This window comes from Meles meles, chromosome 11 (genome assembly GCF_922984935.1).
Source record: "Meles meles chromosome 11, mMelMel3.1 paternal haplotype, whole genome shotgun sequence".
In the NCBI taxonomy this organism is placed as follows: Eukaryota; Metazoa; Chordata; class Mammalia; order Carnivora; family Mustelidae; genus Meles; species Meles meles.
Genome location: NC_060076.1, coordinates 89,293,610 through 89,312,594, shown reverse-complemented (window position 1 = coordinate 89,312,594; position 18,985 = coordinate 89,293,610). Strand labels below are relative to the sequence as shown.

Genomic DNA, 18,985 nt, shown 5'->3' with positions numbered 1-18,985 from the left:
GTGTAAGACGGGAACAGGCTGTCTACCCCCTAAGGTTACTCTAAAGGTAAGAACTAGAGACCGTGGGCCTGGCATACACCAGTGCCTCAAGAAATAGCAGGGCTCCCCACCCCTCCTTAGAGGATACGTGCCGATCTAGACTTTGCTGGTCTTCGAATTTCCAAATCTAGCGTTCTCTTACATCCAGGTCTGTGGCGGTAATAACATTCTCTCCTGGCAAACACAAACTGCTCTGAGAACCTTCAGCGCCCTCCATAATCTAGCTCTACTCTACCTCATCTTCCTCCAACATCCAACAATCACCGTCTGTCCTCGCCAGGCTTCCTAGGTTCCAAAGAACCACCCTTAGACCCTATCTGTGGACCCATCACTCCCCATGGGGGACGCGGCTTTCCTTATTCCCCGTCAAGGCCCCGCTTAGCCCCTGGCCCTCCCGAGGCCCACGTTCTAGGCGATTTAACCCTCACACGGTGTCCTAACAGTACTGTCCGTTGTTTTGTGTTTATTAAGCTCGGTGGTCCAGCTGGAACGGGGCTCTTCTGATTAAAGTTTTTCACTTTAGTATAGACCACGTTTCAGTGTTTATAAGCCAGGTATTTTGGGGATTAGCTTTGCAAATGCTTTTTGAAATTTATATGCCTTTGTGCCTTGATGTAATGAGATTTCTTATTTTCATTATTTTTTTTAAAAAAGATTTTATTTATTAGACAGAGACACAGGAAGAGAGGGAAGGCAAGCAGGGGGAAGTGGGAGAGGGAGAAACAGACTCCCTGCCGAGCAGGGAGCCCGATGCGGGCCTCGACCCCAGGATCCCGGGATCATGACCTGAGCTGAAGGCAGACGCTTAACAACGGAGACACCCAGATGCCCCAAGACTTTTTTTTTTAATTAACGCCACCATTTTCATTTGCCCGGAGTCTCACCCGGGAGCTTATTCTGACAGCAATGAGGAAACCATACACAGAAAACCCAGGGGCCTCCTCATGGAGCCAGAAGAGTTCTAAGCACATCCGGCACCTACAGATTTTGTGTCAGTGCACACGCCGAGAAGCCGTCTTGTGATCAAGTCAATGGGGGGGACTCACAGTAGAGAAAGGGGGCTGGCTGCCAGCTGTTTACCTCCAGAAAGACGGTGGCTGTGATTTCAGGGCTGCATGAAGGTTCTAAGGGGGATGACAGAAGAAAGAGTGAAAGGTCAAGGGGGACAGAGAAAGAACCACCTTGGAAGGGACACAGAGGAGGGGGCACGGGCAGAAGAACCGCGCGGTGGAGAGACACAAGCCCAGAGAAACGGGAGGGATGTCGAAGGCTGTGGAAGGGGGACTCACAAGAGGTCCCTGAACTTCACTAGTAAGGTGGCCCCTGGTGACCCCTGGGGACGATTTGCAATCGTGCTGGTACAGGACGCAAGCTCAAGGGGACTGAGCAGAAAGCAGGAGGGCAATGGAGACAAGCAGAGATAAGCCACATTGTTTGTCCTGGTCATTTTGTACCCGGAAGCTTACCTGACTGAAACCAGTAAAAGTACCTCCCGTCGCTTAGTCCCTCGCTCCTGGCTTCACCAGGTGCACCGAGCTCAGTCACCAAAAACAACTGACGGCGAAGCCTGTCTGCCCAGCACCCCCTGGGCGTGCCTGCTTTTGCTTCTCTAAGAAACCTTCCAGAACTATTCAAAGGCCATATGCTGTCCGCTTTCAGCATCGAAATTCTATTTCCCCGGTTCAGGAAAATGACAGTTACCCATTTATCAGAGAAAACAAAAAAACAAAACAAAACAAAAAAACCAAAACCCACATACTACAATGTGTCAGGTCAAAAGGAGCAAAAGTCCAGGTTCAGGTGAGATACTAGATGACCACCGTGGGGTGACTTGCGTAATTTATGCTAAACTGTCAAAAAGAGAACTTTAAACATTTTTGTCTTCCTTCAACATAGGGCTTTAAGTTTAGAGCAATCAGACAGGTACCTCTGAAACGAAGAATACACTGTATGTTCATTAGTTGAATTGTGAGATGAACTGAATTAATTGAATTTAAATGTAAAAAAAATTTTTAAGGAAAAATCAGATATGAATAAAGAAAAAATGAAAAGCATTCTTAGCATTTTCAATCTTCTGCTTTGGCAGGTACTCATGACACATTTAAAAACACAAAAGTGTCTCTAGTGACTTAGAGACTCAGTGGCAGGATTATCGCCAGCTGTGTTTCCAGTGACATTTCTTTCTCAACAGTAACTCCGGTCTCTCTGCCAGTAGCTCCCCAGCCTACCAGCTTCTGCACCGACCCTTCTACCCTCTGCCTTAACAAACTCTCTTCTCCCTCCTCTGTCACGGGTCTTGACCGCTGAAGAGCCCTTCTGGTCACAGGATAAATATTTCTGTTTAGGAACCAAGGCCACTTTATCAGCCCCTACAAACTTGACCCCGTGGCCGTTTACTTTCCAACATTCCAAATACCCTCCAAGGTTTTTCAGCAGGTTATCCGTTGGTGACGACTGTGGTAACAATAGACACGTGAGCCCGTGCTCTTGCTGGGGGCGGGGCGAGGGCACTGCTGCATAAATATTTTATGGGGCACCGATGCTGAAATCCTAGATGAGGAGGCATGCACAGGCCCCGGTCATCTGCTGGTTGCCCGAGGTGGCAGTTTTCTTAATGCCGCGAGCAAGCGTTGCCACCTGCTAGGAGGTTCTCCTTGATTTACTCCTAAATAGATCCCCCCCAACACACACACACACACCCCAGATGTTTTTATTTTTTGATGCCGTAACTGCGCTGTGGGCCAGGCAGCAGACGACGTAAGAGCGAAGGATGGCGGCTGAGCAGTGAAAGTGTCCCCAGTTGCCATCCGCCTGGTGCATGCAAAGTCTGAGGGCAAAACTGTGCCGTGTGTGGGAGCCAGGTAGGGGAGCCTCCCCGCGGGAGTAGTAACAGAACTAAGTCAGCCCTCGCCAGAGAAGGGGGAAAGGAAAAGCTCTCCTGGTGCTTGCACGAATTTCCGGGAGATGCACGGAAAATGCTTAGGAACGGGAAGGCTACTCTTCTGCAACCGACAGGTTTCCCAGGGGGCTCTGGAACAGCCCAACAACAAATGCCATTATACACCTGGTTTGGAGCAGGACCAGCCCCTCCAAATCTGGAGCCAAGAGGAAGAGCAGGAGATGCCTCTGAGTGGCGATCCCACCCAGGGACGGTGGGTGGCTCGTGCCTGCAGAGGAGCAGGGCCGGCCTTCCACCTGGTTGTTGGCTGGGCGTGGACAGTCTCCACCCTGGGGCGGGAGGCATCTCCGTCTCCATGTGTCTGCCTGGCTCCGCTTCCCTCTTCCTGTGCCTGGAGGGCTCTGGCTTCCCTGCACCAGGGAGGCTGTGGTCGGAAGGAGAAAGTGGCTAAGATTGTTGCAGGAGAGCTGAGGGTGAAACGTGGAGCAGCAGAGGGTCACACCCGCTCGCAGGCTTGTACCCCAGACACGCAGGGTCCGAGGGAGTGGCAGGATGGGGAGCCTGGACTCCTCGTGTGACAAAGTGCCCCTCTGCCCAGCCTCAGTTCTGACCCAGCAGCAGCAGGGATCAGTGTGAAGAGATGACCCGGGGGCCTTCCGACGTCATGACCAAGAGCAGGAGCCTGGACCAACTCCGGCACGTCTGGGGAGGGCGACACGGGGGACAGCCGCCAGCCTCACCTTTCCGCTACCACCAGCGATGCTGAGTTGGAAGAGTCCGGCATTTCTTCATCCCGAGTCTGCGCACCAAGACTCTCCCCCAATCTGAATTCACACTGAGTGAGCAAATGAACCCGTGACGCCCAAAGGATTAGCATCTAACAACCTAGACCTATTTTCTGAGTCTTCGTTCAGAATCACTGATTTCTGTCGAGATGAGAGCGTTCCTCAGAGGAAAGGATGCCCTCCCAGCAGGGACTCAGGAGGCTTTTCCACCACGTGGGCATTCACCGTGAACTTCAGCCTTGCTCGTCACCAGGGCTGTTTGGAGGGTCTGCGCTGACAGAGGCAGGTGTTACCAGAGGCATCACCGGCTCGCAGCCACAAGGCCGCGTGGGGCGGAGTCACTTCGGAAAATCCACGGTCATCCGTGACCCTGATTCCCCAGTCGGCCCCAAGGTTCTTCAGGTCCAGCAGCCAGATCTTCTCGGAGCCAAAGAGGGCTCCTCCCCCAGAGTGCAAAACTAATGAGTAAACCCACAGCAACACATCCGTGGTATGCGTGGGGGGAGGCTGTTGTCCTCCCCACATCAGCTACTCCCTCCTTTGGAATGTCCTGACCCAGCCAGAGGGTCCGAGCTGACTCTGCCATACTGCTTCCCCGTATACACGCATCTCACGCAGCCACGGCCTCACGGGGCCCACGAAGACGTCAGGCCCATGTGAAGCAAGATGCCTCTCCCGTAGGGCTTCGAAGCAGCAGCCGCTGGCTGGGTGCCAGAAACAGGTGGCCGGGGGACCGACAGCACCGGTCTGCGGAAAGGGGAGGGGGCGGAGCTGAGAGCAGGCAAGATGACACACAGCGTCCTCCAACCTCCTCGTGCTTTCTGGTTTTGATCCCAGGTCTTCTCTGAAGAGCCTGGATTCTCTGTGGTTGCTTCAGGATCCCGAGAAAGCCCTCCTGGAGTTGGTTTGACCCTCATAGCCAGAGACACCCAAGAGAATACCCTCCTTTCCCGGTTGCCATGTTCTCAGCCTGACAACTGGGGGCCCCGGGCGAGCACTGGAGCAGATCCGAGAAGGCAGAGCCAGGCTGGGGGTATGAGGGGCATCAGGGAGGGGAGTGCCCAGTGGAGCCCACGCTCTGAACTCAGAACACATCTCCACGTCCGGGCCTCTTGCCTCCCCACTTCGGCGTGTCTGCCGTCAAACAGCGCCTCACCGAATGTAGTCCATGCCTCCTGTTTCCACCTGCTGACATTCTACTAAATCAAGATACGAAGGTAAAAGGGCATCTGGGTGACTCAGTCATTAAGCGTCTGCCTTCAGCTCAGGTCATGATCCCAGAGTCCTGGGATGGAGCCCCGCGTCAGGCTCCCTGGCTTCTCCCTCTGCCTGCTGCTCCCCCTGCTTGTGCTCTCTCTCTCTCTGACAAATACATAAGTAAAATCTTTAAGGAAAAAAAAAAAAGGTATGAAGGTAAAACCCCGAGGGGGATATCTGCACTCTGCGTGGTGCCCACCCCTGGTGTAGGCTTGTCATCTTCAAGATGGAATTGTCAGCAGAGCCCGAGCCTGCATGACAAAGACAAGTTAAACACTGCACAGAGGTGGGGGAAAACAGTTATGTAAAGTAACATAGTTTGGGGGCTTGGGGGATTTGGGGGGCAGAAAACTGGTAGGGTCTGGAATAATTTCCCCCATAAACACCCATGTGTAATTTCTTGATGAGGTAAAGAATAGTCCAACTCGGTCACGTATATTTTCTCTTCACTTGTCGTATGTGATTTTTCCTTAAAAACTTGCAATGATCTTGTAACAAGGTATAAAGCTAGCTGTTTGTGTATGTATGTAGCTTTTTAAAAATCAGTGGTCCAATACATTCTTACACCGCAATACTGACCAGGAGAAAAAAATTAAAATATATATTTTTTTAAATTTTACATAGAGGGCTCAAGGAAAGAAAAGCTTTCCTCTTCCAGGATTAATCAGAAGGAGAATAGTTAACTGACCATGTAAACTCTACTATTAATAAACACAACTTTTTTTTACCATCTGTGGCTCGGCAAAGGGCAAAAAAAAAAAAAAAAAAAGAAGTTACACTAGAGAAACTGCACAGGGAAGAGAAACATTCTGTCATCCAAAGTACACTCCCTTACTTTGTATCTAGATTTTACATGAAGGAGGAAGAACATTTCCAACACAAAGCAAAGAAAACAAAAGGTGAGCAAAGGCTTGTACGTGTGTGAGACCAGATCAGAAAGTGCTTTCTCTCTGATGGGCTTCCCGCTCGTCTCAGTCCTGCCCTTCAAACCGTAAGCCCCGGGATGTAAAGTTCCATACTCTCCAGCATTTGGACCCTCTTCCAGCTCTCTGTGGAGCAGGTGACCACATCTGGGGGTGACTGGGGGCAAGGTGGCAGGAAGCCTCTCACTAGACCCTGAGGCCTCGAGGAAAGGTGTGCCAGCCGGTAACGACCCACTACCAGTACCCGGGCAAGGGTTCTGTACGGTGCCACACTGAGCCGTGGTGCGCTCTTATCCCCAAAGTCTAAATGCCAAACATCTTTACTTTCCCAGAAAATTACAGCAAAATGTACCATTTAAAACAAAACAAAAAAATGAAACAGGAGCACCTGGGTGGCTTGGTCGGTTAGGCGGCCGATTCTTGATTTGGGCTCAGATCCTGATCTCGGGGATCCTGAGATCAAGCCCTACATCGGGTTCTGCGTTCGGTGGTGAGACAGCTTCAGGATTCTCACTCTCCCTCTGCACCACCCCCGCTCTCTCTCTCTCTCTCAAATAAATCTTAAAAACAAACAAAGAAAACCAAGCACCTAAAACTAGCAGTTTTCAAATCTAAACATAACTCTGAATCCAAAGCATTAATCTATTGAAGCACAGATGGCCGGTTCCCACCCGAGTGTCCGAGTTACCAGGTCTGGGGTGAGGCCTGAGAATGTCCATTTTCAACAAGTTCCCAGGGGACACGCGCTGCTGCTGCAGGCAGGGCTGGTGGTGGTGTCGGGGGGCAGGGGTGGGGCAGGGGGAGCGGGCACCACCTTTTGAGAACCATGGTCTTAAACAGAAGCAAACAAAGGGCGTGCATGAGCTCTACAGGACAGGGTACGAGCTTGGCGTGGACGACAGGGACAGCCGTTCACCACACCACTCCCATCAGGAGCAGTGAGTCAACAGCTTTACCAGCCAGACAGGGTCCCTGCTCTCCTCTCCCACGTGTCTGTCCTAAAACTCCTGCTCCAGGGAGAGGCACCGAGCTCAGCAGGAGGGCCCCACATCTCAAACACAAACCCCATGTCCTGTGACCCTGTGAGCTGGGGCGCAGCCCCCAACATGAAGAGATGTAGCAACAACGCCCGGTGCTCACCCATCAAAGAACCAAAGTTAAAGGCCAAGGTTACTCCTGAGAGTGAGACTCCAAACAGAACACGACGAGGCAGCCACAAGGCCCGAGGGGTGCAGTAGGGGCACACCCCCAGCAAGAGAGGGACTCAGGGAAAGGCACCTGCCGGAGAGACGCAAGGCATACAGCAGCTCCCCTTCTTCTGCCTGTGACCTGTCCTCTCTCTGCACTTGAAAAGTCAGGATGGGGGGGCCTGTGGGGGCCATCTGTGCCAAGGAGGCTGCTCCCCTGTTCCCCAGCCTGTCTCCCCTCAGACCTCCGCGGGTCTGATCACCCTGGCGACTGAGTGTTGAGAACAACACCCACAGGTACCAAAGCCGCGCTTCTCAAACTTGCACCTGCGTGACAAACACGCAAAGGGCTCTGAAACCACAAACTGCTGGGCTCCGACCTCTGGGTGCAATTCCGCAGATCCGGGGTTACGCCGACAATTTAGATTTCTAACAAGCTCTCAGATGATGCCGACGGCCCAAGGACAACACTCAGAGCCACCTGTCGAGCTGTGCCTTGCTATGAACGAGAACACTATCTCCTTTAATTAGTTTATTACATGAAAGAGAATACAAATGTGGCTTTTGTCACCAACCCTGTGACTGACCTCAGACAGGACGGCACTTTCTGCGCTTTAATTCTCTCCCCGTAAACTGAGAACACCTACCTCCCAAATCCTGTCGACCTGACTAAAGGTTATTACTGTGTAATTTAAAAGACGTCCTCCACAACCAGCTGCTGCCTTGTCGTTTAGAATATTGTTGACTGCCTCAATAGAAGTAATTCATAACACTTAAGACAAATACCCATACCCCTCTCATCCACCAGACAAGATGGGAGAAATCTTTCTCTTTTAAAAAAGATAAAGCCTAGCCAATGTGAGCCTTCCCCAAATGCAGAATAATCGAAGGTACTTTTGATTATTCCTCATGAAAATAGATATTACTTCAGTCAAGTCCCATGTTATGTGTAACGACCAAGCAAAAACACACAGGTTTCAATTTGAAATATACATACTTTTTTTTTTTTTTTTAAGGAGTGTGTACTTTCGACAAAGAATTACAAAATGTAATGGCTTCTTCCCAGTTGAGAACACAGGGTCGTACGGTTTGCCCATTTCAATATTAACAATCAGATAAATGCCAGATTTCAATCTTGGGAAGTAAGAGCAGGAATCCAGGCCCATTTCCCCAGAGTGCCCCAGTCAACTAGGTCAGGCAGTAAAGTTCGCCAAGGAAATGCTCTCAACCTCATTAATTATCAGAGCCCAGGCTCTGGCATTTCAAGACAGAGAGCTGGCGCCCTGCCCAGCCACCCTCCTCCCGTTCCTCAGCCTTTATGGAATATTACAAGCACAGACCTCCTGTCACCTTTCCCAGGAGGGGAGTGGAGCTGAAGTGGGCCTTTCAAATATTTGCAGTCCAAGGGCCAAGCGAGTCCGTGCTAGTGATGATCAGTGAGTTCTAATGGGACAATATGACTCCCTCCAGGACAAAGACAAAGCCAGGTTAGACTGGTGAGCATCCTGGGAACACAGAGCACAGGTGAATGGGCAAAGCCAGCCACAAGCTTCCTACTCTCGGCCTCTAATGAAAGCCACCAGCAATTACAAGAATGAGAAGTGTGCTGTTCATCGACAGTTAACCCCATCTAATACTAAACATTCACAAAGTGTGTATGTATCTCCTTTACCGTGTAAGGTAGGGAGCCTGGCCTTCCTCCATCAGTCATTCTTACCCCAAGGGGGTAACTCTTCAGTCTTTTCACTCGGGATTTCTAGAGCAAACATCAATCCATTTCAAGGGAGAGGGATGACTTATGATAGAGAAGACAAGAATACAATGGGGGAAAGAACAATTCCTTCAATAAACAATGGGGGAAAATTGGACAGCCACATGCACAAGAATGGAACTGGACCTCTATTTCACAACATACACAAAATCAACTCAAAATAGATGAGGCATCTGACCATAAGACCTGCGACCATGGAACTCCTGAGGTCAGTCTTGGTGATGATTTTTTTTTTTAGTATGACACCAAAAACAAAAGAAACAAAAGCAAAAATAAACAAGTGGGACTAAATGGAACTAAAAAGCTTCTCCACAACAAAGGAGACCATCAATAAAATGAAAGGGCAACTTTCTGAATGGGAGAAAATAACTGCAAGTCATATATCTATGACTGATAAGGTTTAATATCCAAATTATATAAAGAACGTATACAGCTCAGGGCACCCAGCTGGCTCACTTGGTGGAGCATATGACTCCTGATTTCAGGGTTGGGAGTTCAAGCCCCATGTTGGGTGTAGAGATTACTTTAAAAAAAAAAAAGGAAGAAAAAAAAATCTTAAAAAAAAAAAAGAAAAGAAAAAGAAAAGAACTCATACAACTTAATAGCAAACAAAACAAACCAATAAATAGCAATGTCACAAACCACTTAAAAAATGAGCAGAGGATCTGGATACTTTTCCAGAGACACAGATAATAGGTACATGAAAAGATGTTCTATAACGTTCATCATCAGTGAGATGCAAACCCAAACCACAATGAGATGTTACCACACACTTGTTAGAGTGGTTAATACCAAAGACAAGAAGAGGAGTCGAGCACCCGACTGGCTCAGTTGGTGGAACGTGTGGGTCTTGATCTCAGGGTCATGAGTTTGAACCCCAACTGGGTGTAGCTAATACTTAAATAAATTAAAAAAAAAAAAAAAGACAAGAAGTAGCAAGTGCTGGTGACCATATGGAGGAAAAGGACCCTTCCTGCACTGTTGGCAGGCATGAAAAGTGGTGCAGCCACTCTAGAAAACAGTAAGGAGTTTCCTCGAATACTTAAAAGTAGAGCTACCATATGACCTAGCAAACTCCAGTTCTGGATATGTATGTGAAGAAAAGAAAACCCTACTTTGAAAAGCCATCTGCGTCCCCATTTCACTGCAGCATTATTGACAATAGTCAAGATATGAAAAGAACCTAAAGGTCCTTAATGGATGTGGATAAGCAAAATGTGGCATATATATGCAGCGAAACATTGCTCAGCCATAAAAGAGAATGGGATCTTGCCACCCGTGACAACATGGATGGACCTAGAGGGCGTTAAGTGACGTTAAGTCAGACAGAGAAAGACAAATAGCATATGATCTCTCTTATATGTAGGACCTAAACCACAAAAAAAATAAAAATAAAAAAAAAATGCAAAACCAAGCTCACAGCTGGGGAACAGGCTGCCAGTTCCAAGGGTGGGGGTGGGGGAAGGGGACGGGCAAACTGATCATTGTTGTTTAAATAAAAATTTTTATTTAATTGCTGCTTGACATGTAGGTCTTTTTTTGATTCATTATGCAATGATTTTTTTTCACATTTCTTTCAATAAGTTCCAGTTAGTTAAGATATATATGTCCTCTTAAAAAGCACAAAATCCCTGTTTATTATATATATACAAGCTAGAGACATCTAAGTCAATGAAAAATTGAGGTTCTAATTCCAAGTCATTTGCAACTGAAATGACTGAAAAAAGGAAAACCCACAGGTCTTCCCAGCAGCTGCTGGGGTAGACCAGCAGACACAGAGGCTCACCTAGCATCCCCAGGTTGTTCTGACCTTGACCCACAGGGAAACTGGGAAGAATAACACTTGGTGAGTGTAGGACCTGACTTTATGAGACAAGAAGCTAAAGCACAAAATTTGAATCTTTACCAAATACCTAAGTTTTTTCTACAAACCCCTATTTCTCCTTCCCTGATTCATCTGTGCCTTTTAAAGAAAATTGTCTTTAATTTTTCTGATATATCAGGAAAAACATCTCACTCTGTGCATCTAAGTTTCTTGGCTGAGACTTGCTGCAACTGCATTTCAGCATTCATTCCAAGAAACAAAATTGTGTGTTTCTAACTGTAAATTTATGTGAGATTTTAAGTGCCTGGGGACTGGAGAAACTATCTTGGTCATTGTTTCCTTGTTTAAAAATGTGCTCTGTCTTAAAAATATTTGATTGAAAAATGACGCACGGCCTACTTCCTTACCTATTAAATTGAAAAAAAGCAACCTATCTTGTTCAACATGTGTTCTCCCTTGCTAAATCTTAACAAATAATGCATTCCTAAGGTTTTGGTGCTCAGGATTTTCTTTACAGGTCTCCTACATTAGATCAAATCCACTAATACCTACTGCCAAAAGAACACTATGTAACTTCTGCATTACCAACCTCCAGCAAGGGTCAACAGTCCCCCCAGGGAAACTTTTCTCTGCCTCTGGCATGTACATAGCTTATCCAGTACCACTGTTTGTCTTGGTAACAATGCTTTTCTTGTGGAGAAGACACATGACACCACCTTTGCACACCGACACCCCACAGAAGGAGTTGGTCCTGGATGGAGCCCCACAGCTGGGTGGACGAGCACTGAGATCACCCCCAGGGGCTAGGTGGGAGACAGATGCTCACATCCCACCATGGGGTGGACACTGGTCCCATTTAAAAGAAATAAATTGGGCAAAACGCATCCAGGGTCTTTAGAATGATTACAGTTATTCGGTATTATTTCTGTATATATGTTCATACACATATACACATGTATACACACACACATATACACACATACACACACACAACTTTATAATTTCTAACCCAGTCACTTTGCTTCTAGTAACACACATTAAAGAAATAATGTTCACAACAATAGAAAAGATTAGGTATAAATACATGTATTGCCCCACTAACTACCACAATAAAATTTAAAGAAATTTAAATTACTATTAAACAGTAGGGAGGCATTAAACATGTGTATGAAGTCTTATGAAGAACTAAGCCAAGGAGTCTTCAATAACTTTATTAACATGAAGAGCAACATAATTTAGTCTCTCTAGATATATCCTAAAAACTTACAAAAAGTACAAATTTTCAATTGCTTAGTATATGTGACTTAGTATATGTCACTATTAACGTCAGTGAATGGAGACATTGTCCTGTGCTCAGTGTCCATAATAAATAGGGTAAAGCAGTACACTTCCAGATCTTATCAAAAGCTTTAAGGAAACCATTTCTGCCTTTTACAGTGATGAAAGTTCCTCTAACAGATTAACTCTCTGATCAGAACACCTCCTGGACAGGGTCTAGGTCACAGATCAGGTTTCTAGGGAGCTGAGTCTTGATTTCTGACTATACTGGGGGTCTGCACCCAGCCAGACCCACTGGGTAACAGTGCAGCCAGCCAGCAAGACTCTGTGATCTTAAAACTGTCACCCCGGCTAGGAAAACAAGTCTTCATATTCAGGGCATGCTAAGGACATCACATTTTCACAGTAATTAAAATACAGGGGCAGATTTTTAAAAAGAAGTCTAAGTGAATTTTATAGAAATAACATCTTTTTCAAATATCCATAATTTGCTATATATGTTTATACAAATACCATAATAACCTACTGTATATATTTATACCAAATAACATATATAAATATTTAACATATATAAACATATATATAAATTTAACATATATAAAAATTATTTAAATATACTAAAGTATTCAATACATTCTTCTCAGTAGCACACCACACTCTAAGCACAGATTAAAACAAAACCATCAGAGAAATACTAGGCATTTAAGCAAAAAAAAGCCCAATACATAGAGGAAAAGAAATTATTTTCCTTAATAAGTATTGCTTCAAAGAAATATAAATCCTAAATATGAGACTGCTTTGAAAATAACAGAAACACTTGGGGCTGGAGAAGGTGGGAAATTAACAAAACAGAAACCCTATAGGTCAAATCTTACGCATCCGGCCAAGGTGAGCACAAAGCTAAAAGCAAGCAAGCCCTGTGTAATTACAGTAAGTGAACTACACATGCAATGAGGAAAAACACCCAACTCCATTTGTTAGGTTTCAGCAACACTGACTGCATAAAAAACAAACAAACAAAACAAACAATAAATCCAGTAGTTGATTTAAAATTCAATAAAAGGGGTGCCTATGTGGCTCAGTTGGTTAAGCATCTGCCTTCGGCTCAGGTCATGGTCCCAGGGACCTGGGATCCAGCCCTACATCAGGCTCCCCAGAGCCCAGTTCTCCCCGACTCCCGCCCCGCTGCTCCCCCTGCTTGTGCTCTCTCACTCTCAAATAAATAAAATCTTAACAAAATAAAATAAAATCCAATAAAAAATAATAAAACACTATCAAAGAAGTTAAGTGTTTATCTCTTCTAAGGGTAACTAAGTAAATACTATTAGAAAAAAAAAAGCACTAGGACATATTGAGGGAATCGAAGTAAGAATAATGAATAATACAGAGATTAAAAAGTTATGCTTTTTGAAATGGACATGACACAATGGAGGCGCAGCAGGAAGACTAGTAAAGGGTGCCTTTAGCAGGTGGAAACAGCTGGGAGTCAGGCAGACTGAGGTAAGGTCTCTGCCCCAACAGCCTCCCACGTCCCCTGTGCCCTGCAGAGGGGATGGTCCTGGACAGAGCTGCACTGGGACCACCCGTACCAGCCCCAGGGGCTAGGTCGGCAGGGAAATGGGCATTCGCTCATACACAGCCTTGGGGTGGCTATTGCTCCCATAGTTAAAAGAAATCAACTAGGCAACATGTATCAAGGTCCTTTAAAGTGGTTACAGCTTTAAAAACAAATATAACTTTTGACCTTGTAACTTTGCTTCTAATAATACACCTTAAGAAAACATGTTTTAAACTCCCCCTCCCCCACAGATTTAGTAACATAGGTTCACTGCCCCACGATTATAATAGCAAATAGTTAGAAACTGAAATGACTATACAGATTTCATGTTTATGAAGATTTTATGAAGATGAGGAAATGCTTGTATTATACAATTAAGTGAAAACTGGATATGAAGTTGATTCCACAAAATATACATACAAGGGACTAGAAGGAAATCCAACAATGTTTCAATAATGTTTGTCCTTGGTCTCAAGACAGTCTTGGGGGACTGATCTTTAAAACCTCTGAGGCTTAGGGGCACCTGGGTGGCTCAGTCGGTTAAACGTCCAACTCTTGATTGTGGCTCAGGTCATGATCTCAGGGTCATGGGATCGAGCCCCAGGTAGGGCTCCCCGCTCAGCAGGGAGTCTGAGATTCTCTCTCCTCCTTCTACCCCTCTCTCTGCTCACTCACTAAAATAATAAATAAAGGGCGCCTGGGTGGCTCCGTGGGTTAAAGCCTCTGCTTTTGGCTCAGGTCATGATCCCAGGGTCCCAAGAGCGAGCCCCGCATTGGGCTCTCTGCTCCACAGGGAGCCTGCTTCCTCTCTCTCTGCCTGCCTTTCTGCCTACTTGTGATCTTTGTCGAATAAATAAATAAAATCTTTTTAAAAAATAAAATAAAATAATAAATAAAGAAAAAAAAAAACCCTCTGACACTTAAACGTGCTGAGGATAAGGTAGCACATGCTGGCCCGCACACCTTCATACTGGACACACAGTGGCTCAGAAGAAATGCAAGCACCCATCACACAGGGTCACCTTCCACACCTCACACTGGACTGGTCTGTGAGTGTAGCCAAATTGCAACTTCTGAGCTTTATTTTCCTCTCTGTACGGCGGGAATAATCATAGTTACCAAACAATGGCAGGAAGGGGAACTTAAAGGCGGCAAAGGGGAGAACTTAGGCCTTCAATAAACGTTAGTGCTCGCCTCTCCCTGTCCTCGGAAGATGGTACATTTTGTTCTTGCTGGCCAGTGTTGAGCCACTTTTAAAAAAATTAACTCTCAATTCAATCCCACTTGGCCACTTGAATTCTAGAACACGTGCAACTGTCCAGACCGCAGGAACGTACTCACAAGAGGTCGGCCCCTGTCGAGCCCAAGCACTGGTCCAGGTGGCCAGAGCTTTAGAAGGGCCAACACTGCACTCGAGTTGTATAAGGCAGAGACCCAGAGGTGCTTTTCAAAAGAAAACACACCCCTGGGTGCATAAGTAGGTTTCATGCTCCCAACACGTGCCTCATCCGTACAGCCCTTCCAAACTAGGACCTGCTGTTCGAATTTCCCTTGTTGGCCTCCATCTACGCAGAAGAAATGAGTTGCGTTCTGCACAAGAGATCTTCAAACTCCGTCTGCGCGAGGCTCAGTGGGAGGGAACGTGAAACCACTTCTGCTGCTGCAGGAACAACGGGTCAAGTTTTCAAGAGGGAGCTGCTCCCGCTTTCTCCCTGCAGCCACCAGACGGGACAGGTGGATGAGGGGTGGGGAAGATCTTTATAGGAATAAATGGTCCCCAGCTCCCTTTTTTATTTCAATGGCAAAAATATTCAGATTCGCTGAATCTGTCTAGTGATCTTGGAAAGAATGTGTTTGCATGTGTTTGCAAAGGAAAACGAGAGGAAGTCAGACTTCAGTGTCTCTTCAAGGGCCCCCGCCACACTTGTGGAAGGCTGGGCCACGATTCCAGGCTCACCGGGCCCCTCCTCAGTGAAGCCGCCCCACCCACACTCTTTGCTGCCTGTGCCATGCCTGTGCCAGGGGACTTTGTCTCCCACTTGCCCAGCGACCTGTGGGGACCAGAGAAGCCCAAACCAACATCGTTTGTCAAAGACATTCACACGAGTTGACCTGACAAGATAAGGCAAAATGGGTAAACTGGGAGGCTGACTAAAGCGTCTGAAAGAAGCACAGAGAAGGAGTGGCCAGCAGTGAGACCATCGGCTGAAAGGGTGTTGGGAGGTGGGAGAGGAACCATGAAACATGAGGGCTGGGTGCGAGCCTAAATGAGGAGGAGGCCAGAAGCAGGCAGGGGCAGAAGTAAGGACGCAGTATACCGTTCTGGATATTAGCTAATGTTAACATGAAGCCATCACGGTTATCAGTACATTTAAAAACCCTGCTTTTCGCCCTTCCTCTTTTAGCACGGCTAAAATTACATATAATTATATCACATGTGTTTTCATGGTCAGCATAACACAGAGCCGAGCTTGGATCCTCAGCACGGACACACACACGCCTAAGGTAGAGTCAAGTGCTGCTTTGGGGGACGTGCGCTCAAACGGTTTCGTATGAATGGGAAGGTCTGAAGAGTTTGAAGACTTCGCCCTTGACAGAGCAAGTGCACATTTTATAACACAGGGACAGCCGTGAGAAGCCAGGATGCTGAAGAATGAGTAAAACAGAGTGTCCTCTTGGGAGCGCACAGGCTGTGCCGTGTTACAGATGAGAGAAAGAACAAGAACTTCTGATTTTTGTCAGGTCTTTGACAAACATGTGTGCGGCATCTGAGTCCCCGGCCCTGGTCTAGGTGGTGACACCATTTCCTAGTGATCCAACAAGCTACTAGGGCTGAATTCATTTGGGTGGGTCAGAGCCCCTCATCTTTCTGGACCGTACACCAATTTGAGATTTTTAACCTTAAAAAGGGAGAGAGAGAAAAAAAAGAACTTCTCCCTAGCAAAGCACATATAAACATAATTCTGGAGTCAGCTTCATGGACACGTCTCACCTGAAGCCCAAGGATAAGACGCTAATGTTCTAGCACCCATTTGCACCTACAGAATCATATTTGCACCTACAGAAGCATATAATATAAGCCTAAACCGAAAGATTTTATGCTTCAACCATGCCAAGCACTTCTGAGGTTCATTCTTTGGCTTATCTTTTCAGTAACATCACATCGGTAGTGGCAACGAGAGAGGTCCTGTCAGAAATCAAACAGCACATTTATTCTCAAACACAATGCATGGAACGGACACAGACAGAGAATCACTCCAGTTTCACAATGGCTCTTCAGAGCTCTCAGTTACTGGAGTAGTCACAGTTTCAGACCCAACACAATGCACAAAGAACAGAAACGGAGACAAAGTGGCCATATTAGGGATGTGGGTAACAGAATTAGCTTCCTGGCAACGGAGACTTCAGTGCGGGCTATATATAAACAAAAAATACAAACCAAATTTTTTCTCTATTAAAGGTCAGAAAATAAAAATAAAGTTTCAGAAAACATTTCTTCAGTTTGTTTGAAGCAACTTTGTGGACAGAAGTATGGTGTGCGTGTTTGCTTCATCATTTCTCTTAAGCAACCGAAGAAAGTACCTGATTCGATCTCTTCTCATTGTGCCGAGAGGGTCCACTAACGTGCAGCCTGAGACTGCACATCTCTCATCACTGGCTGACTTCCACCGTGGTTTGTGATGAGAAGTCTGCGTCACTTTCCTTATGGACTCTAAGATGGAAACAGGACACCTCTAGATAAAACCACCACCCAGTAAAAACTTCCAGGACCTTTTCGAAGGTTATGTTCGACCACTGTCCAACATACAACTCATTACCAAATTCCCTCTGCACATCTCTGACTTGGGATAATCCAGATTCTTTAACACATCCAGTTCTATTGGTAAGGCCATTTGGCAGGAAGTACCCAAAGCCCTGAAAGGAAGGAAGGAAGGAAGAAAGAGAAAAAGAACTAACTCTGAGCAAGCTGTTCAATTTCTGAGGTGTCCTAAGGAAATAACTTGACAAGTACATGGCGATGGGAATATCTCAAAGATATTCATCACGTTGCTGCTGCTTATGATACTAAGAAATTGCAAACCACCAAAATGTCTACCAGTGAGAGATGGTTTTAATAAAGGGTGTATTCATATAATGGGATGTTACATAGCCATTAGGAAGAATAATACAGATATAGAAATATAAACACGAAATGATGTATATGCCATAGTCGGTGGAAGAAAGCAAATCATTCACGAGTGTATATAAGATCTCATGTTCTTTGTGAACACACAGGGAAAAAAATCTTGAATTCATGGACAGAGAAGAGAAGGCTCTTATGTCTGTCTGAAAGCTTCAGTTCTGAGAAGTTAGTCGGATCTCCTTTCCATGGTATAGCCCTTCTACTATTCCTGGTAGGACATAGTTTCTAGGCCATTTTCCTCCCTGGTTGCCCTCTTAAAATGTAGAGCTCAGAACTGAGAGCAGGCCCTCAGAGGCTGCCTGTCCAGTGCAGAAACAATGGCATGATTATCTCCTTTGTTCTGAATACTGTCATTAATGCTGTTGGAGATAGCCAACCATGTCAACTGGCTGGCTCAAACCTTTAATCCTTTTTTTTTTTTTTTAAGATTTTGTTTATTTATTTGACAGAGAGAGACACAGCAAGAGAGGGAACACAAGCAGAGAGAGAGGGAGAGGGAGAAGCAGGCTTCCCGCTGACCAGGGAGCCCAATGGGGGCTTGATCCCAGGACCCTGGGATCATGACCTGAAGCAAAGGCTGACGATTAACAATGGAGCCAGCCAGGCGCCCAAACCTTCAATCTTTTTAACAAGAGTGGCTACCGACCCAGGTCTCTCCATGCCACAGACATGCAATTTTTTTCCCTATACCAGGGATAAGAAAATTGCATTCAGTAGAGCTTAATTGTATTTGTTTATGCTGATTGCCTTTGACTTTTAGAAACCTTTTTCCATCCTGATTTCTGAAATCCTAACCATGAGACAGATGCAAACCAATCCACCTTTATCAAAGATCACCTTCTCAAACCAGGACACCGTGTCTTTTTTTGGAAGGACTACCAAAACTATATATCTTCTGACAATTTAAAATATTTTTATATGCAAACAAATGTGGACGAGTTAAAAAATAAAATACAAAGCAGATTTCTCTTTGGGCAAAAACATGCAACTTCAAAGACACATAGCTCCTGGCTATGCTTCCAATTTACCCGACGCTCCTGCCTGCCACTGACCCTGTACCTTTCCCCCCTTCACAGCTTCCCCTAAAAAGTATAAACTCTACTTTCCCTAAATAGTCCCTTGATGGGAAAATGAGAATAGCAGTGGCAAGGCAGGGAGGCAAACAAAGTCAAAGGGCTAATCAACCTGCAACACAACTATGTATATTATTATAGTCAAATCTATATTCTTCCAACTTACCCATAGAAGGATCCTAAGAAACTCAAACACCGAGTTTTACT

The 18,985-nt window shown here is 46.0% G+C and overlaps 1 protein-coding gene across 3 annotated transcripts in view; it reads right to left on the bottom strand.

Moving 5' to 3' along the window:
• Positions 1-18,985, bottom strand: part of KANK1 (KN motif and ankyrin repeat domains 1) — a 198,668-nt gene that overhangs the window by 130,446 nt on the left and 49,237 nt on the right. The window lies entirely within an intron of this gene.